The sequence below is a fragment of the Leptonychotes weddellii genome, chromosome 14 (genome assembly GCF_054177405.1).
Source record: "Leptonychotes weddellii isolate Sample4059 chromosome 14, ASM5417740v2, whole genome shotgun sequence".
Taxonomy (NCBI): Eukaryota; Metazoa; Chordata; class Mammalia; order Carnivora; family Phocidae; genus Leptonychotes; species Leptonychotes weddellii.
The window spans coordinates 7,200,491-7,227,484 of NC_138382.1; the positions used below are offsets into that span (position 1 = coordinate 7,200,491).

The window sequence follows — 26,994 nt, forward strand, 5'->3', positions numbered from 1 at the left end:
TTTGTTGATTTGGGTCATTTTTCTTTTTGCTAAGTCTGGCCAGGGGTTTATCAATCTTGTTAATTCTTTCAAAGAACCAGCTCCTAGTTTCGTTGATCTGTTCTACTGTTCTTTTGGTTTCTATTTCATTGGTTTCTGCTCTGATCTTTATTATTTCTCTTCTCCTGCTGGGTTTAGACTGTATTTGCTGTTTTTTTCTCTAGCTCCTTTAGGTGTAGGGTTAGGTTGTGTACTTGAGACCTCTTGTTTCTTGAGAAAGGCTTGTATTGCTATATACTTTCCTCTTAGGACTGCCTTTGCTGCATCCCAGAGATTTTGAACAGTTGTGTTTTCATTTTCATTGGCTTCCATGAATTTTTTAAATTCTTCTTTAATTTCCTGGTTGACCCATTCATTCTTTAGTAGGATGCTCTTTAGCCTCCATGTATTTGAGTTCTTTCCGACTTTCCTCTTGTGATTGAGTTCTAGTTTCAAAGCATTGTGGTCTGAAAATAGGCAGGGAATGATCCCAATCTTTTGGTACTGGTTGAGACCTGATTTATGACCGAGGATGGGATCTATTCTGGAGAATCATCCATGGGCACTAGAGAAGAATATATATTCTGTTGCTTTGGGATGGAATGTTCTGAATATGTCTATGAAGTCCATCTGGTCCAGTGTGTCATTTAAAGTCTTTATTTCCTTGTTGATCTTTGCTTAGACGATCTGTCCGTTTCAGTGAGGGGGGTGTTAAAGTCCCCCACTATTATTGTATTGTTGTCGATGTGTTTCTTTGCTTTTGTTATTAATTGCCTTATATAATTGGCTGCTCCCATGTTAGGGGCATAGATATTTACAAATGTTAGATCTTCTTGTTGGATAGACCCTTTAAATAGGATATAGTGTCCTTCCTCATCTCTTATTACAGTCTTTGGTTTAAAATCTAATTTGTCTGATATAAGGATTGCCACCCCAGCTTTCTTTTGGTGTCCATTAGCGTGGTAAATGGGTTTCCACCCCCTCACTTTCAATCTGGGAGTGTCTTTGGGTCTAAAATGAGTCTCTTGCAGCATATCGATGGATCTTGTTTTTTAATCCAATCTGATAGCCTATGTCTTTTGATTTGGGCATTTAGCCCATTTACATTCAGGATAACTATTGAAAGATAGGAATTTAGTGCCATTGTATTGCCTGTAAGGTGACTGTTACTGTATATTGTCTGTGTTCCTTTCCGGTCTATGTTGCTTTTAGGCTCTCTCTTTGATTAGAGGACCCCTTTCAATATTTCTTGTAGGGCTGGTTTCATGTTTGCAAATTCCTTTAGTTTTTGTTTGTCCTGGAAGCTTTTTATCTCTCCTTCTATTTTCAATGACAGCCTAGCTGGATATAGTATTCTTGGCTGCATATTTTTCTCATTTAGTGCTCTGAATGTATCCTGCCAGTCCTTTCTGGCCTGCCAGGTCTCTGTGGATAGGTCTGTTGCCAATCTAATGTTTCTGCCATTGTAGGTTACAGATCTCTTGTCCTGAGCTGCTTTCAGGATTTTCTCTTTGTCTCTGAGACTCGTAAGTTTTACTATTAGATGTTCGGGTCTTGACCTATTTTTATTGATTTTGAGAGGGGCTCTCTGTGCCTCCTGGATTTTGATGCGTGTTTCCTTCCCCAAATTAGGGAACTTCTCTGCTATGATTTGCTCCAATATACCTTCTGCCCCCCTCTCTCTTTCTTCTTCTTCTGGGATCCCAATTATTCTAATGTTGTTTTGTCTTATGGTATCGCTTATCTCTTGAATTCTGCCCTCGTGATCCAGTAGTTGTTTATCTCTTTTTCCCAGCTTCTTTATTTTCCATCATTTGGTCTTCTATATCACTGATTCTCTCTTCTGCCTCATTTATCCTAGCAGTTAGTGCCCCCATTTTTTATTGCACCTCATTAATAGCCTTTTTGATTTCAACTTGGTTAGATTTTAGTTCTTTTATTTCTCCAGAAAGGGTTTCTCTAATAACTTTCATGCTTTTTCAAGCCCAGCTAGTATCTTTAAAATCCTGATTCTGAACTCTAGGTCCAACATCTTACTAATGTCCGTATTGATTAGGTCCCTGACAGTCAGTACTACCTCTTGTTCTTTTTGTTGAGGTGATTTTTTCTGTCTTGTCATTTTGTCCAGAGGAGAATAGATGAATGAGAGAACAAAATGCTAACAGGGTAACAATGTCCCCAGAAAATATACTCTAAACAAATCAGAAAAGACCTGAAACCAGGGGAAAATAAAGGGAAAGAAAGAAAAAAGAAAAAGTTAAAAACAAACAAAAACAGAACAAAACAACAAAAAACCAGAATATGATCAAATATGCTCAGGCTGGTGCATAGGTCAGTGCCACACACTAGATTCGGGGTGTATTTTGGTCTGTTAGAAGAAAGTGCCTCCCAAAATTTTAAAGAAAAACTTATATATGTACAAAAATAAGGGTTGATACGTTGAAGGGATGGAATATGACTGCAAAGATGAAAATTATAAAAATTTTATAAAAGGAATTGATAAGAAGTTGTTTGAAATAAGAAAGAAGAGGTTTAAAAAAAAAAAGGAGAGAATGTGATCGGGCAGGAGACTAGAACAAAGCCATACACTAGAGATTTAGGGTATATTTTGATCTGTTAGAAGAAACTGTATCTCAAAATTTTAAAGAGAGAACAACTTAAATATATATATGCCAAAAATAAGGGTGACTACTATGAAGGGATAGAATATGACTCTAAAAATGAAAAATAAAAATGTTTTCTTAAAAAGGGATTGATAAGAGGTTGGTTGAAAAAGGGAAAAAAAAAATTCAAAAAAAAAATACAGTTAAAAAAAATTAACTTTGAAAGACTAAAGAATCATGGTAAAAAAGCCGTGAATTCCATGTGCAGTATTTCCCTAGCGCTGGAGTTCTGCCGTTCTCATTGATCGGTAAACTTGGTCTTGGCCGGCTGTTCTCGCTGATCTTCTGGGGAGGGGCCTGTTGCCGTGGTTTCCAAATGTCTCTGCCGGAGGCGGAATTGCCCCGCCCTTGCCCCCTCCCGGCTAAGTAATCTGCTGGGGTTTGCTCTCCGGGGCTTTTGTTCCCTGCGAGCTTTCCGTACAGCTTTGGAGGCGGAGAGTGAAAATGGCGGCCTCCCAATCTCCGCCCCGGAGGAGCCGAGAACTCGGGGCCCCGCTCCTCAGTGAGCCCCCAGAGAAAAGCCGTCAGTCACTCCCGTCTCCCCGGTCTCTGGCCGCACTCCGTGCTCACCCGGCCTGTGACTGCGCATTTCTATCTCTGGCACCCGACCCCAGGTGGAGTCTCCAAACCCAGCAGATCCTTAGGGTTCGCTTCCGCGCCGCTCCTCCCGGGGGAGGAAGGGGAGTCTCCCCGGATCTGCCGCTTGTTAGGTACCTGCTTCCAGAAAGTTGTCGCTTTTCTGTTCAGAGAGTTGTTGCTATTCTTTTCTTCGATCCCCTGTTGAGTTTGTAGGTGTTCAGAATGGTTTGATCCCTATCCAGCTGAATTCCTGAGACCAGACGAAATCCAGGTCTCCTACTCCTCCGCCATCTTGCTCCGCCCCCCCAACTGGAATCTAAATAAAAACTTAAAAGGGTCTTTCACTAAAGTTTTAATTTTTTCTCTTTAAGGTTTTGAACATCTGTCACTAGGTTTACTCCTAAGTAACTTAGATTTTTCTGCTATTATGTATGATGTCTCTGGTGGCTTTAAAGTATGTTCACACATTCTTTGAAATGCCTCCCTTTAAAAGGTGGAGTTTAACTCACTCTTACTAGGTGTGAGATGGACTTAGAGACTTAGTACTGTGGAAAAAATAAAGCAGGAGAAATTCAGAGACTAGATCATAAAGGCTTCTTCCTTGCTCTTTTTCAGATCATTCTCTGTGCAGGAAGGCAGTTATCATGTCATGAGAATATTCCTGCAGTCTTAGAGAGAGGTCCAAATGAAGGGAACTGAAACCTGGTTGAGGCCTGCAGCCTCCATCCCTATGAGCAGGCCATCTTGGAAGGAGATCCTCCAGCTCCAGTCAAGGATTCAGATGACTCCAGCCCCCAGCCTCCACCATGAACCTGCAACCTCATTAGAGATCCTGAGCCAGAATCATCCAGCTGAGCCACTCCCACATTCCTAATCCTCAATACCGTAAGAGGTAAGAGATGATAAAGGTTTATTGTTTTAAGACACTAAGTTTTGGAATAATTCATTGTGGAATAATACATAACGAGTACACCTTCTTAAAAACTATATTTTTGGTTTGCAGAATGCAAATGACTTTTTACATTGCCAGCTACCTTGTTAAGCTCTCTTACTAATTGCATTAATAGTAAGGTTTCTGTAGATTTTAATGAGTTTTATGTAGACCATCATTTTTCATGCACTTAAAGCAGCTTGTTGGCTTTCTTTCCATTCTTTATTTATTTTTCCCCTTAGTGCAGATGGCTTGGTCTTCGGTATGACAATGACTAGAAATAATGATAGTGGGTATCCTTGTCCTGTTCTGATTTTAAGGGGATTTTCTGATACTTTTCCCCTGAAGGATGGTGTGGTGTTCTGGAGGACTGATCCTAGGTTTCTGATAGAATATCCTTATAGGGTCAGAGAGTTCTCGCTACTCTTAGTTGATTCCCTCAACACACGGATACACTCGTATCTGTGCTAGTATGTCTGTAGTTACAGATACAGTTTACATTCTCTGCACGGAAATGATAAATCAGAAGACACGAAGACACAAACATTTAAAATGCTGTTGGGTATTGCCCAATCACCTCCAAAAAATGTTGCATCGGTATAAAACCCCATGAGTGGTTTATGTAAATGGTTCTCCTTGTGTCACCAACCCTTTTCCTCTCCAATGACAACCCCGGATTCTCTTAATAGTAACAATAAAAGCAGCCAGTTATATACCAGTTACTGGGTTCCAGGCACTGTTCTAAGGCTTCATTTATATCAGCTCTTCTAATCCCCCAACCACCCTTGGAAGTATGCACTTTTTTTTTTTTTAAAGATTTTATTTATTTATTTGAGAGAGAGAATGAGAGAGGGAGAGAGCATGAGAGGGGGGAGGGTCAGAGGGAGAAGCAGACTCCCCGCTGAGCAGGGAGCCCGATGCGGGACTCGATCCTGGGACTCCAGGATCATGACCCGAGCCGAAGGCAGTCGCCCAACCAACTGAGCCACCCAGGCGCCCGGAAGTATGCACTTTTGTTAATACCAGTTCACAGGAGAGCATCTGTGGTACAGAGAGGTTCAATAACTTGCCCAAAGTCACACCACTAGTAAGTGACATAGTCTGGATTTGAACACAATCATCCCCAAAGTCCATGCTCTTAAATCTTATGCTCCACTGCCTTTTATTGCTGGCAGCTGAGTGTTTGCCCTGTGGCAAGAGCTGCTAGAACCCAATCATCACAGTCCCCTTCTAAGTGAGAATTGTTGTCGGCCTCAGTGTTCTGCATACTGTAACACATGACACACCTTTGTTGTTGAGTGAAAGTGTTGGTTTGATGGTGGCTTGACGGGGTGGTTGATCTTCCTATGCTCTTTGGTTTTGTTTCTTTCTTTCCTTGTTAAAATGTGAATTTCAGTTGTAAAAATTGTATTCCGTAAATATAGTCCTATTAACCTCTCTGCACACAACTTGGTTCAGATATATACAGATATGATATTCACAGACGTTATTTGTAGCACAGAACAAAATCAGTTAAACATTTACTCCTAGCTTCGGGATTAACCTCAGCTTGCTTTAGGCCATTGAAATTATTACCATTCAAAACAGAACAACATACCTATATGCACTAGTATTTAGGGTAAAATTTATCAACTGTCTTACTGATTTCATACTATGAGGGATGAGGTGGTTGATCTTCCTATGCTGTTTGATGTTGCCGAGTGGTGGTCCCTCCAGGCCGTGGGGAGCTGTCCTGGGACTGGAGTTAAATTGAGACATTTTGCATGATTTGGGAGAAGGCATGGGGTTGTGGTTTGAGTTGAGTAAGGACAGCATTCATATCTGTATTGAACAAGAGATAGTCTGAAAAAACGAGGGCTTGGGAACGAGGAGGACTTGGGTCTCATCTTCTGTTCTACTTACCAGGTAGGGTTTATGCAAATCTTGGAACCCTGGATTTTCTCATCTATGAAACAGGGGCCACGGTAGCTGCTTTGTGGGGTGGTGCAAGAATCAAGTGGGATGGTGCGTGTAAATGGTCTCACTGGTACCTGGCACACACAACTCCCTCTGCAAGTGTGAATTCCCTTCTTCCTCCCCTAGGGCAGCTGCATGTCAGGGTTGCAGATCTCCACGTGCGAGAGTACAAAACCAGCCCTGAACTAAAACCTAAAATCTAGTGAGTAATCCACAACATTACAGGTGAGACATAATAATTTATGAGCAGATATTTCTACTAGTATGAAAGAGGCACCTGAAAACTTACAGTGAGCCAGGGACGACTCAATGTACAACTATGTACATTACATAGATCTAATTTCTAAATTCCTCAGCAAACTCCATAGGTTATGTATGACTATTATTCCCATTTGGTGGACAAAGAAACTGAGGTACAAAGAAATCAAGTAACATGTCCTTGGTTGCACAGCTAGTAAACAGCAGAGCTGGGATTCACACTCGGGCTACCTGGTTGCAGAGCCTCGGCCATGTTGTTCTACCTATGTGACAGCTCAGAAGAGAAATTCCTGACAAATGTTCTATTGAGAGAAGATCAACTAGCAAATTCACACCGCAGGTTTCTGCTTGGCTACCCATTTCCAATGCTGAGTTTTTGTTTAGGTGCTGACGCCTGTGTGGGTTATATCTTAAACTAAAGTTAGTTTGAATCTCTACTATTCTGTTTGTTTCATAGAGGATCACCCATCCATCTGTCCATCCCCATTTCATTTACTCATTCAACAGTACTTGTTAGGCCTAGAAAGTGGGACTGATGCCCGACAAGACTTGAAATCAAAAGACCTAGTTCCGAATCCTGTTTTTCCATTTCCTAGCTGTGTGACCTTGAGTAGGCTCATCTGAGCCTCAGCCTTTGTGGGTTAAATGGAAGAAGTAACACCTACTTCTCTGGGTTATTCTGATCATTAGGCAAGATCGTATTGAAAGGGAGAGTGATTTGGAACCTGTAAAGTGCTATGCAAATATTATTTGATGTAACTATCCCACAAAGAAGAGCCAGCCAGAAGCCTTTGCTTACTTAAGCAAAAACCTAGCTTTGGGAATAGGAAGTGTATTAAATGGCTCACGGTCCTTCTTTTATTGCTGATCTCAGCCAGGGTTTGAGCTTTAGCTGTGACACCTGCTTGTGAATAGAGAGAAGCTTTTTGGAAAGCTGGTGTGGGGATCCCACTTTCCCTTCATATAAGTGTCTCCATGGGAATGTGATAGGTCTGTCAGCAGAGTGTTGCCTCCTTTGTGGTCCAGAATACAAATTGAAATACTATGCTACAAAATTATTGGCATTTCCTTACATGGAGAAGATGTTTAAAAATAAACAAGTGGTGGGGCACCTGAGTGGCTCAGTCGTTAAGCGTCTGCCTTCGGCTCAGGTCAGGATCCCAGGGTCCTGAGATCGAGCCCCGCGTCGGGCTCCCTGCTCAGCGGGAAGCCTGCTTCTCCCTCTCCCACTCCCCCTGCTTGTGTTCCCTCTCTCACTGTCAAATAAATAAAATCTTTTAAAAAAAAAACAACAAAAAAACAAGTGGCTCATGGGACTTGGTAGCAGAAGTGGGTTGTACTAAGGAGCTCATGCTTTCACGCCACGGAAGACGTCTTCAGACCTCCCAGAAGCATTTCAAACAGCAAGGAAGTCTGATGTAAATTGCAGAGGACTTTTTTTTTTTCATCCAGAAAGTTGCCTTGTGGGCCAGTGTCCATTAAAACAGCTGGTTCCTGGAATGACTAGCTTCATTAGAAACAACTAATAATACATAATTAAAAGTCAACTAAATACCAATTCCTAGGTATTGAATCCTGCAAGGATTCTTATTCTTTAGATCTGACACAAGATCTGAGAATCTGCATTTTTATTTATTTATTTATTTATTTATTTATTTATTTATTTATTTTTAAAGATTTTATTTATTTAACAGAGAGACACAGTGAGAGCAGGATCACAAGTAGGGGGAGAGGGAGAGGGAGAAACAGGCTTCCCGTCGAGCAGGGAGCCCGATGCGGGGCTCGATCCCAGGACCCTGGGATCAGGACCCGAGCAGAAGGCAGACGCTTAACGACTGAGCCACCCAGGCGCCCCGAGAATCTGCATTTTTAAAAGCTCTGGGGAAGATGCTCATTCACAGCTAGATATGGGAACCGTGGCTTGGAGATGAGGATGCCATGGCAGATGGCAGTGGGATTGATGAGTTTCGGGGACTAAGCTGGGTTTTTGGAATGCCTCTGTCCCAGATTCTGTTCAGTCCCATTATCTATGACCTCTTTTTTCATGAAAACCTGTTTTTGGAATAGTTTGCTGGACAATTGCAGCATGTCAGTTTAAATCACTTGAGTCTCTGCTTTGTCAACTATTTCATAAGAATATGGGTGAATGATTTTAGGAATTTATTTGCATTATCCTTTCAACTCATACCCCCCAGCCACAGTCCTGTGATCAGCGTTCATTAACACTGTTTCGTGATAGAATTTCAATGCTCAGTTCTCCACTCCTCTGCTTTTTTAATGCTATGGATGGCAGGTACTGCTGGGTCAGTGTGCCGGAGGAAGAGTCCCTGCCCAGTTCCAAGACAGAAAGAGAGTAGACAACAACATGTTCAAAGTGTAGGACCTTGGAGGTGGTGGACATAAGGAATGTTGTTGTTGTGAAGGTTTGGAAGTCACGGTTTCTGAAGAAGCTGATGAGAGACAGATGGGACAAACAGGCATACCTGTGACTTAGGGATGCAAGGTTTGTTGGTTGTTTTGCTGTTGTGCTTAAACATACAACAAAGGATGCCTCTGTACTCCTATCTTGACAAATGACCCTGCGATCGATCATACCTGTCAATTTGAATTCCGGTTTCTGACACCGTGTGACCAACTAAGTCAAGGTTGCTTAACCTCTCCCTTTTTTGTTTCCTTATCTGATAAAAAGGGCTAACATTGCCCAAATTGCATGGTGGTTTTGAAGTTGAGATAAGACGAAGGCTGTGAGTGTCCAGTATATTATAAAAGCTAGTTTCTGTCCAATCTGGGGCCCACTCCCGCCTTTTCAGTTTGCACTGGATCGTGAAGTGGAGGCTGCTACAAGGTGAGCCCACCCTGATGGGAAACTGTTAACACTGAGCCGGCGTGTATCAACCTTTCTTTGTAGAAAGGCTTGTGGGGTATGTATCGGGGCTCGTAGCCTCATGAAGTACCATGTGACCACACAGGAAGTAGCAACGTGGGGACTGGCAGACAAGAAGAGGCAACAAAGGAGGTTGTTGAAATGTGCTTGTTGAGACAGCTGTGAATCCAAGAGGATGTTTGGATGGTATCCCTACTGCTCCACCCCAGAATAGATTTAAAGCTGACTAGTCAGCTGTAAGAAGGTCTCATTATATAGTCGGTAACATATCGTCATCGGCGAATTCCTACTTGCCACGTGTCCAGAAGGCAGGGATCCTTGGTTCACACATTTTGGACTAAGCAGACAGAGACCAGTCCTGTTTTAGGTTAGGGGTTGAAGATAAATGGCTAACGTTTTGCCATACTGAGGAAAACAATATGAACAGAGGATGAAAATCACTGGGCTCCGGATTTGACTTTCTTGCCTTGGAAGAAGGTCATGAGGATAAGAATAGGTACTTGACCAAGAAGGAGCAACCAGACTGTGAGTTTTGTGCTAAGCACTTAGACTCAGGCTCAGTGCTCCTTGAAAAGGATGAGACCATAGCAGAGATGGCTGAGGTCTCATACTTGTCAAAATACTTAAAAAGTTTTGGGGTGCCTGGGTGGCTCAGTCGTTAAGCGTCTGCCTTCGGCTCAGGTCATGATCCCAGCCAGGGTCCTGGGATCGAGCCCCGCATCGGGCTCCCTGCTCTGCGGGAGGCCTGCTTCTCCCTCTCCCACTCCCCCTGCTTGTATTCCCTCTCTTGCTGTGTCTCTCTCTGTCAAATAAATAAATAAAATCTTTAAAAAAAAAATACTTGAAAAGTTTTTCTCACACCTCCCAACAACCCTTTGAGGGGGAGTTGAAATCCCCATTGGACCCTGGAAGAAAGAAGGCACAGGAACTGTTAGGGGGGAGGGCTCGGAATAGACACATGACTACCAATAGCCTGGGCCCAGGCTTTTCCACCAGGCTATGAGATGGGCCCTGTAAGGAATAGGGGTGCGGTTTTGTTAATACTGTGATGGCATAGAGGCCAGGGGATCCAGGAACACTGAATTCTATCCTCCTGATGAGGTAGATGCATGGCCCTTGCAATAAAGAACAATGACTCTGGAAAATTAGCATTTTAATTATTGATTGTTGGTTGGGTTTTTCCTCCAAATTCCAATACTGGAAACTTGGTAAGATGGATGGGAGCACGTGTCCTAGCTCAAAGCCTGAGAATCCTCTATCTTGCTTTTTTGTGCAAATCTGAATGTTGTGGATCATACTAGACCGGCTGGTAGTGTGAAATGCAGGAGAGAGAGAGGGAGAGAAACATGGAGAGTTGCAGAGATACTGAAAACAAAGGAGTCAGGCCTGTCCTTCCTAAAGGCCCACCTACCACTTCTGATGCCTAAGTGGAAGGGAGGGAGAATGAGACTGAGCAGTCTGACCAGACCTCTCCCCATGATGAGGTGGGTCTTGACCCTTCAACATGGAATAGACAGAAGAGAGAGACACACACCGGCTAGCAAATATGGCCTGATAAATATTCTGGAGTCAGTCCAGCTCAAAGCAACTCTTCCTCCTTTGGGAGAAATTGAGGGGGGGTTGGAAGAAGAGCAGACAGAGCCTTGGAACCAAATTCTTCTAGTGCTTTCCCAACACCAAGGCTACATGCGCTGGGTGCCAGACCATGAAGTGAATGATGGGGTGGTGACAGCCAATACTAAAGAGGGTGTCAGAACCAGGTGTGGAGACCTATTTGATCATGTTCCAAACCTTGGACTATATCCTACAGATGAGCACTACCAAGTGTTGTGGTCCATGGAAATGCAAATTCTCTGGTCTTAGCCACACTATCAGATCGGAATCTCAGGAGTGGGGCCCAGGAATCTGTGTTTTAATACTCTGCAGGTGACTCTTTGGGTGGCTACAGTATGAGAACTATTGGTGTAGCTCATGGGATGGGGATTGGAAGGTTTCAGGGAGAGATGGATGTGGTTGTTATTCTGGATGTTGTCATAGACTGCATCCCCTTCATCTGATGACCTCCACCCTTCTACTCACCAGCAGCTGCGCTGTAACTACCTCATGGCATCTTCCTGACTGTAGCTGACTGGGCCATGCCAACACTTGACACAAGCAATCAAACAGTCTCACCCACATTCCCTAAATTGCAGGAAGTCCACTCTCTGTCTCTCTAGTAGTTCTGCCACCTTCTTCCCCTTAGATGTCCAGACATTTCTAGATGTTTACCAGTGTCCAGAAAGGCAGCTTCCTTGCTCTTGTCTTGCAGCATGGGGGCTCGCTGTTTCCCCTCTTGTCTGGCAGACTCTCCCTCTCATGGCCAGTCTTATCCTCAGTGATGTGGCTGGGTGGGGCCCCTGGTGCAGATGCTCTATCCAGACATCGTGGCTCTTCATCATGGGAGGGATTGCAGTTTGTACCCTGCTCAGCTAAGAGGCCATTCCCCCATGGCCAACCTGGACTGTGGCTATTTCAGCCTTGGAGGTTTGCCAGAACCCCAGCTGTCTCCAAGTGTCCTGCTCAGGATCAGATGTTCACTGCTTGGGGTCACGTTGCCTTTTTGATTTCTGCTTCCCTTTACCAGTCCTAGAAGTTGCTCCCCCTCTTCTCCCCCAGACAATACCACTGAACTTTGCAAAATAGGAGACAGGTCTTGAAGGAGAAGAAAACTCTACCATATTGTATGTGTTATACAATTCCCTACTTAGAGCTTAAGCCTGTTTGTGTGAGTTTCTGTTCCTGGACACTAAAGACTCTCAGCCAGGACAACTAGGTTTGCCATTGAGAATTCACTCCCAGGAGCATAGATTATGGTATAGGGTTCAAAGAGCTGATGTGCAACACTTTTCCCATCCAGGTGAGAGAGAGTAGCCTGCACGTGAGTAGTGCCCGTAGAGAGACAGGTGGGCAGTTCGGTCTGTAACATGTGCAGGTATGAGAAGCAGTGAAACACAGCAGTTGTGGAGGGGATCGGGGTCTCTGGGATGCAAGAGGTTCCCCCTTGAGTGTCCAGGTGAATGGTGAAGCCTTTCTCAGGGACAGAGAACAGGTGGACATCAAGTGACAGTGACAGAGGGCAATGGTAACAGAAGGCTGTGACAAAAGTAGTTTCCTCTTGAATTTCCCTCAGAACCAACAGAGAAGTTTTAATCACGCTAGGTTTTCTCTGCCCTTCTTCCTCTCTGCGTGCATATGTCTCTTCCCTCTATGATTTCTCATTGCCCTTGTCTCTTGTTCTGTCACCGAACATAACCAAATGTGAAATGAAATGACTGTGTACTTTAAGAAGTTGTAGATTGGTGGCATAAAGTTTTATGCTCCTTGTTCTGAATTTAAAAGCAGTATAATGGAAATCACCTAATTATAATGCTCATGCCTATATAGACTCTGTGTAAACTTAAAAATGAAAGGTGGATCCAATTAATGCCTATTTCCATTTTTCAGATTTCAGTGTACATCCCCAACTGGGGATTAAGTAGCTTTACCCTGTGAATTTGCTTCTTGTACCTATTACTGTCATTTCCTTTATTATAGATGGTTCCCCAAATGCCCATTTCCTTTGGTTCCAGTTGTTCAAGATAGTAAAACTGCACATAAAAAGGCAGCTTTTAAAAAATAGTCTAAGTCTGGAGTGAAATCAAGTGAACCACAGAGTTGCCTCATCAACAACAAATATTGTTTATATCCCCTGTGAATTAAGAGATCCTGATACATGGAACCGCCTCAGAATAGGGCATTGGCTGCCTTTTATCATTCCTTGCGGTTTAGCTATTCAATCTAATTTAGTTGTACAAACATTCATTAGGCACCTATTAAGTGCTGGCAATGTGCAACCTGCTACCACTTTTAAATAGCAGACAAGCATCTCATTTCGGGCACACATTCCCCGACCCCTCGAGCTGTGCCTGAGGAGTAAATGAGTGAAGGTGTCAGTGGTGGGCAAAGCAAAGGGAAGGACACTAGGCTGAACTTGAGTGGGCCACGCATGGGGCTGTGTGCATTCCACATGGTAGGGCTTCATGCCACAGCAATTGTTCTGAGGAAGGGCTTACTGCTCCCACCACTGCGGAAACCAAGGCTTGGCAGAGTTAAATGGGAGTTGCAATACAACTAGTCACCACTATTTGTTTCTCTTCTTCTTTTTTAATTATGGAAAAATATGCATAACATAAAACTGTTTTAAACACTTTTTTAAAAAAAAGTGTTTTTAAAAAAAGATTTTATTGGGGCGCCTGGGTGGCTCAGTCGCTGAGCCTTCGGCTCAGGTCATGATCCCAGGGTCCGGGGATTGAGCTCCGCATCGGGCTCCCTGCTCGGCAAAAAGCCTGCTTCTGCCTCTCCCACTCCCCCTGCGTGTGTTCCTGTTCTCGCTAACTCACTCTCTCTGTCAAATAAATAAATAAAAATCTTTAAAAAAAAAAAAGATTTTATTTGAGAGAGAGAGAGAAAGAGAGCAGGAGTAGGGGGGGATGGGCAGAGGGAGAAGCAGACTCCCCACTGAGTAGGGAGCCCAATGTGAGGCTGGATCTCAGGACCCTGGGATCATGACCTGAGTCAAAGGCAGATGCTATACTGGTTGAGCCACCCAAGTGCCCCAGATTTTTTTTTTTTTTTAAGTAAGCTCTATAACTAACATGCGGCTTGAACTTATGACCTTGAGATCGAGCATCACATGTTCCACTGACTGAGCCAGTCAGGCGCCCCTATTTTAACCACTTTTAAATGCACAATTCAGTGGCATGTAGCACATTCGTGATGTTGGGCAAACTATCCCCATTATCCATTTCCAGAACTTTGTTGTCTTCCCAAACTAAAACCCTGGACCCATCAAGCATTAACTCCCAATCTCCCTTCCCCAGCCCTGGTAACTGCTAGTCTACTTTCTAATCATTACTGTTTCAAATGGTACTTAGCTGGCATGGGTGGGTGTGAGCAGGGCTCTAACATCAGGGGCCTGGGTTCAAAATCGGACTTCTCTGGGGTTATGATTTATTTTTGTAAATTTAGTACCTTAATTGCAAAAAACAAAATTTTTTTTTGCCATTTTAAGCAAAGGAGGCAAGCTTTCAGTGGATTTTGAAAGAACAACTGGGTAACTTCACAGGTAGGAAATGAACAGTTGTCTGCTACTGAAGAACAGGAGGATGGTTCTGATAAGGTTACAAAGACATACGTTAGTTATGCAAAGAAATCATGAAGGGTGAGGGGGCCTCCTCACCCTGGGAAGGATTCCAAATGTAGGTCATGAATTTGGTGTTGAAAGGGAACAAGTTAAGCTGCAGACATTCACACACACATAGAAACAAATACACCCAGGACCCCATTTGCTCTTTCCGTGTGTGTGTATGTGTGTGTGTGTCTGTCTGTGCAGGAGGGCAGATGTGTGGCTTAAGAAACTGGTACTGATTGTTCATGAATCCAAGGGGAAGGAACTCTGAGTTGTCAGTGGAACAACTTAAAAGCAGTATTTAGTAAGGAGAGCAGAACCTGATGCATCCAAGCTCCTGAGAGGTGCCGCTGAAATCGTGTGGTGACCTAGACCATCTCCAGAGCAACACCTCCAGGACCAGCTCAGTAACAGGGAGGCTGTATGTAAGAGTCTAGGGAAATGCTACTGGGTGTTTACCCCAAAGATACAAATGTAGGGATCCGAAGGGGTACGTGCACCCCAATGTTTATAGCAGCAATGTCCACAATAGCCAAACTATGGAAAGAGCCAAGATACCCATCAACAGATGAATGGATAAAGAAGATGTGGTATGTTTATACAATGGAATATTATGCAGCCATCAAAAAACCGAAATCTTGCCATTTGCAATGACGTGGGTGGAACTAGAGGGTGTTATGCTGAGCGAAATAAGTCAATCAGAGAAAGACATGTATCATATGAACTCACTGATATGAGGAATTCTTAATCTCAGGAAACAAACTGAGGGTTGCTGGAGTGGTGGGGGGTGGGAGGGATGGGGTGGCTGGGTGATGGACATTGGGGAGGGGATGTGCTATGGTGAGGGCTGTGAATTGTGTAAGACTGTTGAATCACAGACCGGTACCTCTGAAACAAATAATACATTATATGTTGAAAAAAAAGAAAGCGAGAAGATAGTAGGAAGGGAAAAATGATGGCGGGGGGAAGTCAGAGGAGGAGATGAACCATGAGAGATGATGGACTCTGAGAAACAAACTGAGAGTTCTAGAGGGGAGAGGGTGGGGGGATGGGTTAGCCTGGTGATGGGTATTAAGGAGGGCACGTTCTGCATGGAGCACTGGGTGTTATATGCAAACAATGAATCATGAAACACTACACCAAAAACTAATGATGTAATGTATGGTGATTAACATAACGTAGTAAAATAAAATTTAAAAAAAAGAGTCTAGGGAAATGACAGTGTTCCTGCCAAATGACCTGGCCCAGGCCATTGAAACCTGGCCAAACCTGTCGTCCACTAGAAGCAGCCTCGGAGAGGAGCCGATCTGGGGGTGACAGCTGGGGCCACTGCGTACCAGCCAGGTGACCTTGAGCTAATAACTGTACCTCTTGGAACCAGGATAACAATGCCCCCCGCATCATGCCAATACGGGGCTTAAATGAGGTAATTTATGCCAACAGGTACGCTGCTACCTGGTGCAAAGAATATGGTCAGGAAATATCACTTCTCTTAATGACAGCAATAGCTGCCCTTTGTCTTTTTAAAGCATTCCCCATGTTGTGAGAAGTTTTGTGCATTTTCTTCTCTACAACCTGCAGAGGAAGCATTAGTATCCTGATTTATCACAGATGAGGAAACGATCTCAGAATCTGGGTGGCGGCCACAGTCGCGGTGGGCACGTGATGCCTAGAAGCACACCCACCTCCTTTTCTCTTTCCTCCCTCCCTCCCGATGCCAACCCTGGGCCCTAAAAAACATAGTCTTCCCACAGGCAAGGTACTGATTTCTTAGTAAGCGGCGGAGGGAGAATGTAGGTCCTGACTTCACCCGTTCTTCTCTGGACAGGCAAGGTTATTGACTTTTATGTCTTCAGACTTTGGCAGTTTGTTCCCACCAACATGGACCGTATCATCAAGTCAGCGCCGCCCCACTGGGAGAGGGAGCCCGGTGGTGGTGCTGAGCAGTTTCAGTGAGGGCATCCATCACGGTGGTTCCCCTGATCAGTATCAAAACAAGGACAGGCTGGAAAGCTGGTCGGGGCAGAGAGTAGATCACAGAGGGGCTGGGAGGCAAACAGCTTCTCTTGAGAGCATCTTCTCCTCTGGGAGCTTGCTCAGTGTGCTTCCCTGTTGTGTGTCCCTGGCATTCCTCCTAGCAGGGGGTGTGGAGAGGGTCTGCCATGATTTTCTGACACAGAGTCCACCTTCAGAGCCCTGGTCCTCGTCTCTAATATCTTTCCCAACATCCCTGTCATACCCTCCTTGGCTGGCTTTTTTTTTTTTTTTTCCTCCCTTAACCGGCTATGTCTGGAAGATTCCTCCCTTGTTCCCGTGGTCCTTCATTTTCACACAGCTTTGGGGAGTTCACCACCTTCAGCTGTCACCTCGGGTTTGGGGTACTGTAACTTGTAACTCAGGCTCCTCCTCTTTGGCCCTTCCCTGAGCTTAGCGGCCTTGAATGCTACAACCAGAATGTTCTGACTCTCCACCTCTTATTCAGTAACTTTGAATTCTCTATTTTTCAAGCTTAAGTCTTTCCAAGTTGGATCTGAAGCCCATCTTTATCCATTTTATGTTTTATCTCAAGAAAAAAATTTCCATTTAGAATAAAATTGAGCGCAACCTTAATCAACCGAGTGGCTAATGGGTATGACCTTCAGGGATGGCAGCCTACGTGTGCAGCGTTGTGTGGATGGGGGGTAGCATGGGAGGTAAAAAGTCACCCCAAAGAGATTCCAGGAGAGGCAGGAAGAGGATTTACTTGCTCATCTAACAAACCCAATACTGAAGTGATTAAATTATAATGTCAGGAGTTATTATTGGAAAGAGGGTATTTAGTAGGTAGCCGAGAAAATGTCAGGGGCTCTGTGTTTTTCCCTAATGAAGGATTCCGTTTTGCAACAGGACCACACTGGAAGTAATTCAACCTTTCTAAATGGATGTGACATTTCCTTCCCATTCGCATTAGCAGGCGGGGGCTTGGTGATTTTGCCAGAGATGTTGTTTCCACAGCAAGAATGCTGTTTCTACGAAGGGCCCGCAGCGTCTAGACACAACCTCCAGCTCAGACCAGAGAAGCCGAGAGAGCCCCGCCTCACACAGGCAAGCCCAGGGTTACTGGGATCAAGTGGGAAGCAGCCGCACGCTGTTTTTTGCAGGGAATGTTGAGAAGAATGAAAGCCTTACTCTCGCAGAACTCAGTCGATGCATTCTCCGTTGCAGACATCTATCTGCAAACTCCCTCTGCTCAGGGTTGAGAACAGAGAATTGGCGCTCTCCGCCAGACAGCATGGTGTCTATGGGAGAGAGTGTCCGCAGGACCGGAAAGTGGTCAGGCTAAGTCACACTGGTTGTGTCCCCCCACACCCCCCAAGGGGTGACAGACCCAGCATGCCACTCATCTGAGCCACTGTGTGCCTCTTTATCACTCATTTTGTTTAGGGACTGAATTGTGACAGCCCTCCCGCTCCCCCAAATTCATACATTCAAGTCCTAACCTTCGTTACTTCAGAATGTGACTGCATTGGGAAATTGGCTCTGTAAAGAGGTAATTAGGATAAAATGGGGATGTATGGGTGGGTCCTCTTCCAGTATGACTGGTATCCTTAGAAGAAGAAGAGAATAGGACAGACACGCAGGTGCACTGAGGAAAGCCCATGTGGGAACGCCTCCAGAGGGCCACCTGCAAGCAAACAGGAGAGGCCTCGGAAGAAACCGACACCATAGTCTTGGACTTTAGCCTCCAGAACTGTGAGAAAGTGAGTTTCGATGTCCCTCGGCCTGTGGTACGCTGCTAGGGCAGCCCTAGGAAACGAATACAGTCCCCTTTCTGCCACCTTCATCCCTGACTCCGGAGCATGGGGATCAAGACACTCGTGTTTGTCACACAAAAAGGAAAGTCGGGGGTGACCTACATCGCTCCTCGACATCTGCCGTGTTTCAAGCCCACGCCAGTCTTCCCGTCCTGTTCTGTGTCCCAAGGCTTATCCCCCACAGGGACTTTGGAGGACGGGGTGACAAGGCTCCTCCCCATCTAGCTGACTCCATCTGATGCATGTGCCCTGTGGGGTGCCCTGATAGGGGGCACACTTCTCTTCCAGCCTCCCCGGTTGCTGCCAGTCCCTCCTGGGGGCTCACCTTCCTCTAAATGCCGGCTCTGCTCTTGAATTTGTGCCACACCATTTCAGACTTGATGTGTCTCTCTCTGTTACCCAATTTATTATTTTTTTTTAAAAGTACGTCTGTCTGCTTACATGGGTGCCTCAGATGCAGCAAGATAACATCAATTTGGCAGAGGGGAGAAAGGAAAACCGTGGCTGAGGTGATTTAAAAAAAGGGGGGTGGGGAGGAGCCAGAAATGAGACCCCTCCCCCATCAGAAAGCGGGCTAGTTTGGCTGCAGACGTGGCTCACTTTTCAAGAAACCGACCTGCAAATGGCAACTCTACAGTTCTACCATTCACACTGTGTAAGATGGAAACAAATGGATCACTCAGGACCAGTCTAACTGTCCCTGCTCTTACCAAAAACAATACATTTCTCCTGCGAGGTCCTGAACTGCTTTATGTGGTGTGGTTGTCTTCCCCACCCTGACAGTGGCCGAGAGAGGAGGCTTCATGAACGACGGATGGTGTTGCACTGAAGCTGAATGGAGTAAAGGGTCTACGGATGCTGAGCGCTGGATGCAGGTACAGAGCTTGGCCAGATTCCTGGAATTCAGGGATAGGCCTCAGAGGCCTTCCAGAAAGAGAGGGGTCCTTCGTGTTGCTTCTCTCAGCGGAGCTTTGCCAAACCCTGGGTAACCATGAGCAATGAATTCCCTTTTCGTGCCATATCGAGAACCTATTCTGGCTTGCCGCCTAAATTTTCATTGCTTGCCCTAAGGTTGACCAAAACCTGCAAAAAAAAAAAAAAAAAAAAAAAAAGATGCCATTGTATTTGTCAATGCCCTAAAGCCAAACCCCACCAGGGACATACCTAGAGTTGAACTGAGTTGGGTTTTTGGCTTGTTTCATCGAGGGAGACCACACACCAGGGAGACTGTGCTGAGTCTCATTAAGAAGATACTAGAAGGTTTACATTATAGGATTTGAGCTTCTGTGAGGTGATTTCGGGGGAGAGTTCAAGGAAGCAGGAGTTTGCTCTGTATTGGGTGCTATCAGGAGTTTGGGGCAGTTCTGTGATTGGGTGTCTGAATTTTTATCTGGAATGTAGGGGAACTGAAGCAGAGCTGAAGCTGGGACTGGTGAGAAGAGCCAGTCCCCCGTACAAGCTGAGAGGGAGAGATAATTGGTGATTGTGGTGGTGTTCACACCTTGTTTTTGCCGGTGCCCGGACCTGCTTATGGACTGGGTTTATTTTTGTCTCCCTTTATCACAGTAATAGAATGACTTTGTCTGACATTGCCTCCTGGCACCAATCAACTCTGCCACTTCCCAGCCAGCTCCCGGCTGTGGGACTGCTTTTTCCTTTCTCACACTGGATAGACTGAGGAGCCTGATCAGGATGGGTGCCTGCTGGAAGAGGGGGAGGAGGGAATGCCTTCAAAGACGGATAGGAATTTTCCCTAAAACTTAGGTCTGAATCTGCTCAAATCTTAGGCAAATAAAGGAACCAAGGCCTCTTTTATTCCGTATACCAATAAATAATAATAATTCATAATATTTAATAATAAATAATTGTAATACCCCCAAAGTTTTAGGGCCAACCCCTACCCCAGGCCAGTATCAATCTTAAAGATTAATATTGGCATATTGATCCTGGAATCCTGAATCATCTGGTCCGGCTGCAAGGCATGTGCTGTTTGTGAAATTTGCTTCAGCATCTATAGACTACAAGCAGGATTTTTTTTCATGTTATTTATTAAAAATATAACTCCTTTTAAAAAATGAACTTCACATAACTGTTACTTAAGAAACTATTGATACATGATAAAAAGCTTATAAAACAGAGAAAGTAAAGATCCCATAATCCTATTAATTATTCAGACCCATCTACCATTCTTTTATTCCTTCTATCTTGTCCTGTGCATTTAAAAACAGCTTTTAAAAAAATTATTTAAATTCAATTTAACTTGTACTGTATTATTAGTTTCAGAGGTAGAATTCAGTGATTCATCAGTTCTATATAACACCCAGCGCTCATTGTATCATGTGCCCTCCTTAATGCCCCTCACCCAGTTACCCCATCCTCCACCCACCTCCCCTCCAGCAACCCTCAGTTTGTTTTCTAGAGTTAAGAGTCTTTTACAGTTTGCCTCCCCCTCTGTTTTCGTCTTATTTTTCCTTCCCTTCCCCTATGTTCATTTGTTTTGTTTCTTAAATTTCACATACGAGTGAGATCATATGGTACTTATCTTTCTCTGACTTATTTCACTTAGCGTAATACCCTCCAGTCCCATCCATGTTGATGCAAAAGTTGGAAATACATCCTTTCTGATGGCTGAGTAATATTCCATTGTATATATGGACCACATCTTCTTTATCCATTTGTCTGTTGTTGGACATCTGGGCTCTTTCCGTAGTTTGCCTCTTGTGGACATTGCTGCTATAAACATTGGGATGCATGTGCCCCTTTGAATCACTATGTTTGTATCCTTTGGATAAATACCCAGTAGTGTACTTGCTGGGCTGTAGGGTAGCTCTATTTTTAACTTTTTGAGGAAACTCTATACTGTTTTCCAGAGTGGATGCACCAGTTTTCATTCCCACCAATAGTTAAAAACAGATTTTAATCATACTACCCACAGAATTTCATAATCCTCTGGTTTATAACGTGCAGATTTACCTTTTATTTGTGCTTTTCCATGTAACTATAGAATTCTTCTTAGCTTTTTCATTTTTTTAAATTCAGGGATAATTAACATAATATTGTTAGTTTCAGGTGTACAACGTAATGATTTATCTTTGTATAGATTGTGAAATGACCCTAGTAAGTCTAGCTATGACCCGTCACCACACGTAGTTAACAAATTTTTTCTTCTGATGAAAACTTTTAAGATCTCTTAGCAACTTTCAAATATAATAGAGTATTATTCACTATTATCACCATGCTGTACATTACATCCCCAAGACTTAGTTTATAAAAAGACTTGTGACCCCCTTCACCCACTTTAATGATTGTTGTTAATGGCTGTTTAAAATTTCACATAAAATTATCACTTTCTTAGTTCTTCCTCTTTTTCTTTGCTTTTTCTGTTTTAAGTAGTACTAGGATGATGATTTTTCAAGCATATAGATTTTCTTTTAGGGGAACCTGGGTGGCTCAGTCGGTTAAACTTTTGCCTTCCGCTCAGGTCATGATCCCCAGGTCCTGGGATCAAGTCCCACATCCGCTCCCTGCTCAGCGGGGAGCCTGCTTCTCCTTTTCCCTCTGCTCCTCCCCCCTGCTCATGTGCTCTCTTGTTCTGCTCTCTCTTTCCCTCTCTCTTAAATAAATAAATAAATAAATAAATAAATAAATAAATAAATAAATAAAATCTTTCTTAAAAAAAGCAGATAGATTTTCTTTTAAGAGAACTGTTTTTTCTAAGCAGACTCTTTTAAGATTTTCTCTTTACCCTTGGAGTTTGGGAATTTTGCCAGAATATGGATAAATGCCTCTCTTCCTCCAATAATTTTGTCTAAAATTCATTAGACCCTCTTGATCTGAAACTTAATTTTTTTTTTCAGGAAAGTTTTTACTTTTGTTTCTTGTTCATCTCTTCCCTTTTTCCTTCTTTTTCTTCTTGAACTCTACTATCCCCATGGGAGTTTCCTGGGTCTGTTGCCCAAGAGTTTTATCTTCTTCCTCATGATTACTAGATCTTTCTGTTTTTGCCTCTGGTTCTACTTACTTCATCCTTTTGATGTGCCTGGCCTCTGAATGTGAGTATCCACAGTGATGCTCTCCTTAAATTCATCTACTGATACTGTAAAAAAATGAAAGCATGTGTTCTAGGAAGTCTTTCATTACGTGCTGAACATGAATCTCTTTAAGTGCTCTTGTTAACATTATCATTACTATTTGAAGTTTTTTAAAAGGTTGCCCTCTGTCTCCTCCTATCAGCTTTATTCCATCAGGGCCTTTTTTATTCTTTGTCTCTCTGGCTGCTGCACCCAGCGAAAAAGATCGCTGGGTGTTTTGTCTTTGTGGCTTATTGGGGTTCAGCTGTTGGGATGGGGAGGTGGGAGCCAAGGGAGGTGTGGTGGTTTCACCCTGAAAGCTGGCAAAGCTGCAACAAGAAGCCATCAACCCCCTATCAAGGCATGTGGGGGAGGAGAGGCTCTCCACTGGCTGTCCCAGTGTCAGGGAATAGGAAACCCTTGTTCCACCCATTCAGCACCTTCTCAGGTCCTTGTAGCCTTCAGAGACCACCAGTGTCTGGAACTCTCAGGTTGGCCAATGTCAACTGTCCCCACGAGGGTCCAGGGATCCCTGTGGGTCAAGCTCTTCCCAAACGCTGACTGTTTCAGATCCTTGCCCTAGGATTACCTTCTGCTGCCCCCTGCCCCCCCTCTGATCCCCCCTGGCCCAGAGGTTCAAAGCTAGTGTCAGTTTACTTATCCGTTGCCTGAACAGATGCAAAGCTCCAGAGATGGGAGGTAAAGCCAGGTGTGCAGTTGTCTATGTAGGAAAGGCAGTATGCATTAATGCACTGTCTTTCCAAAAATCTTCTGATGCTATGTCTTCCACAATTATTTTTGATATTTCAGCTCAGTTATTCTTTCCTATAATATGGAATCACTTAGTCAAGTTTAAAAAAATTCTGTGAGTCTTTGTTTGCAGGGAATGAATCAGCATCTTTTAGATACGGAGTCATGGAGGCTAGGGTTCTATATTCATTCAAGGGTTTTTTAAGTTTGCTTATTTTCTGTGTATAAAGTCACATACTTTTCTCATTAAGGTTGTTTTCAGATACTTCATTATGATCATGAATTGTATTAATTTATTTTCTTATTATATTTTCTTTTGAATTATGCTAACATTAACTTTCAAGATGCTCTTTCAGAATAATGGCTCCTAACACTGGATGTCATCTAAAATCATTTGAGGAGCCCCATCCCCAGCAATTCATAGTCAAGTTCAAGCCATTCTTCTGGAATATTCCTTAAAAAAATAAAATCTCATCTGAAAAACAATATAGGACATGTAACAATTATCACCATCTCTTCTATCAACACTCTGCTCTTGGGGACCTCCCTGGGGTTTCTTCTGAATCTCCAGGCCCACTTATGGTTCAGAGCTGCCCAGATTGTTCATTTCTGAGTTCTCAAAAGCCTTCCTTTCCTCCATCAGAGGAGATGGAGTTACCTCTGTGTCTGCGTAGCCTGGTCCAGCCAATCACTGGGAAAATATTAATTTACTTTTTCAATGTAGCTACAGAGAAGGTGATCATGAAGTACTGTGATATTGCATGAAAAAATAGAACAGCTTTCTATATTCTCCATGAGAAAAAATAAGGAAGCATATTTCCTCCTTTTTTCCCCTCATAGCAAAGTTGATTATTTTAAACATAATGATAAAATAGTACAAGACCCATCCAGCACTTGTCCAGTAATAAAACTATACATATCCAGTTCCCTGGTCTCCCTGACACTTGCAAGGACCATCTTGGGGAGTCATCATGCCAGTGACAGAATGCCTCATCAAAGACATGTTTACTGAGAGCAAACAATTTCAAAAACTTATTTAATTATTAAATAACTTAGGAAAATTATTAATAAAAAGATCATGTATTTACCTGAAGTAGGTAATGCTTGCTCATTATATAAAATTTAAAAATGTACAAGATTGTGGAAAGTAAAACCATTTCTTCCTGCCCTTGCTTTATATTCCAATACTTTTCCCAAGAGGAAACTACAGTTATTCTTCCAAGCCAAATAGTGAATATTGTACTCTTTGTGGGCAATGATTTTCTACTACTACTATTCAGCCCTATTGCTGTAGTCCAAAAACAGCCATAGACCATACAGAGGGTATGTCTGTGTTCCAAAAAAACCTATTTATGAACACTGAAATTTGAATTTCATGTTATTTTCATGAAATTATATTCTCATTTTTTTTTTTTTTACCACTAAAAAGTATAAAAACCATTCATAGCATACCAAACCAGATGGTTGGCTGGATTTGGCCTTTGGGCCATAGTTCAATCACCCCTGTTCTAGAGACATTCCATGCATATTCAATTACATATTCCTTCTGTTTCTTTGAATATTTATTTACAAACAGGCTCCATGCTGTATGTAATTTCCCGCACTGAGCTTTTTCTGTTAGTTTCCTGGTGGCCATTCCACATCAGTTCATGGAGTTACTTCCATTTTATCAGTCACATGATGCTCAGGCCCATGCTGTGATGTATTGAGGAGCATTAAGATTCTTTCTGATCGGGGCGCCTGGGTGGCTCAGTTGGTTTAGCAACTGCCTTCGGCTCAGGTCATGATCCTGGAGTCCTGGGATCGGGTCCCACATTGGGCTCCCTGCTCAGCGGGGAGTCTGCTTCTCCCTCTGATCCTTCCCCTCTCATGCTCTCTGTCTCCCATGCTCTCTCTCAGATAAATAAATAAAATCTTTAAAAAAAAAAAAGATTCTTTCTGATCTTTGCCTTCTACAAGTAAAGCTGCAGTGAATATCCTTGCACATTTGCGCACCAGTGGGATTCTATCTGAATACATACACAAAGGAGGAATCAGAACGAACAATTCACCATAAATTTCTGAGTACAATTTCCAGGCAGAGATTTGGTGACTTTTGTTACAGTTCATTACAGGTCATGTCCGGGCCACACCAAAGCCCTGGGTGGTTCTGAATCTTTCAGGAGATACTTTTTAATATGGGTCCCAGAAAATGTGGCCTAAATTTGTAGGTACAAGTATGTCTTCACTACCACTGTGCAGAGTAGAGGAGGAAGTACTATATAGCGGACCCATCCCTCAGAGCACTTGGAAGACCCCAAATAACCCCTTAGGGGTGCAGATTAGAGGCTCCCTTACCACCCATAGGGGTTGACTAGTACTGCACAGAGCTGAGAAGGATAGAATGATGGGGTTTGGGGTAGGTATGAGAGGAAGAAATTTGAATTTTGAAGATGTACAGAGAGATTACCTCCAGAAAAGATGATGAACTAATTTTATAAATTTTATTTTAATGGCAGATATCATCTAAATGAATCTTGTAGGAATCATTTCATAGAGTAAATTGTTTCCCCTAAAGTGATTTGTTTTATGATAAATCATATTTTGGATTAGCATATGGCAAGTTATATTTACACATATAAAATGCTTTTGCACCCAAGATAATTGGTACCTTAAAAAAAAACAAGTAGCATATAATACAAAATCAGGTGCATCCTTGGTCCGGCAAATGACTTAGTCACTCTGAGCTTCTGTTTCTTCACCTCTAAAATAAGAGGGTTGGGATATTTGCTCTCTGTGGTTCCTTCCAGCTTCATGATTATGCAAAACGTGGACATCCAAGAAATTCCCAGTAGACCAACTGGTCCAGGAAGGCAGGGACTATGTGTATTTTTTTTCTTGCTATGCTGTCCTCCTACTACATAGAATAACATATGGCATATAGTGGGCACCCAGAAACGTTTGTTAAATGAATGCAAAATGAATATATATCAAATGCCCATATTGCAGAAACTTGCGTTTTTGCATTTGTTGGTGATTCTTGTTGTCTTCCTCACCTGCCATTCCTCTTTCCTCCTCTGTGATAGAAATCTGATGTTGTTCAAACGCCTACCCTCCTCCACATGGCCAGGTTTCAGGGGGCTGGTTTCAGACCCGGTGCTGTAAGGTGGCACTGACCAATCAATGATTTCATTGATTTTGCCTGCGATTGGTTTAAGCTTTGTCCTGTGATGTAATTCCAGCCAATGGTAAGTCAGAAGAAAATTACTGCCGGGCTCTAAGAAAGTTTCCTCGTCGATAAGAAGAGACTCCTTGAATAAGATGTTCTCTCTGTTGTTGCCATGTCTATTGACTCCTGGAACTATAGTGGCCACCTTACAACCAGGGGAGAGCCAAGACCTTCAGTAGATTCCTGAAATCATGATAGTACTGAACCCTATGTATACTCTGTTTTTTTCTATACATATGCTTTTATGATAAAATTTAATTTATAAATCAGGCACAGTAAGAAATTAATAATTAATAACAAAATAGAACATATGCTGTAATAAAAGTTATCTGAATGTGGTCAAAACAAACAAACAAAAATAACAACAACAACAACAAAACAACCAGGCGGAGAGCTAGTTGTTCACAAGCTGAGAAGTCCAGAGTGATAGAGTGGAAATAGGTGAAGAATTTGAGTCCATGATGACAGTGTTAAATCCTTGAGGAAATCAACTGTGGAGCATCCCTCCACAATTTTTTACTAAGTGAAGTGATAGAGTCTTTGTAATTTAGACAGTCAAGTTTTATTTTTTTCTTACTTGAAGCCAAAATCATCCAAATAATGTCACTTTTAGAGTTATTATGCAGATGACTTTGGTACAAATTAGTCTTCATTGCTTGTAACTTAGAGCTTAATAG

General features: G+C 43.1%; 1 long non-coding RNA gene across 1 annotated transcript in view; it reads left to right on the forward strand.

Moving 5' to 3' along the window:
- The window catches only part of LOC115937563 (uncharacterized), a 101,437-nt gene that overhangs the window by 62,009 nt on the left and 12,434 nt on the right, over nucleotides 1-26,994 (forward strand). The window contains exon 2 of the long non-coding RNA XR_014139921.1: nucleotides 3,876-4,152. This is a non-coding gene — a long non-coding RNA (uncharacterized LOC115937563). The remainder of the gene's footprint in view (nucleotides 1-3,875; nucleotides 4,153-26,994) is intronic.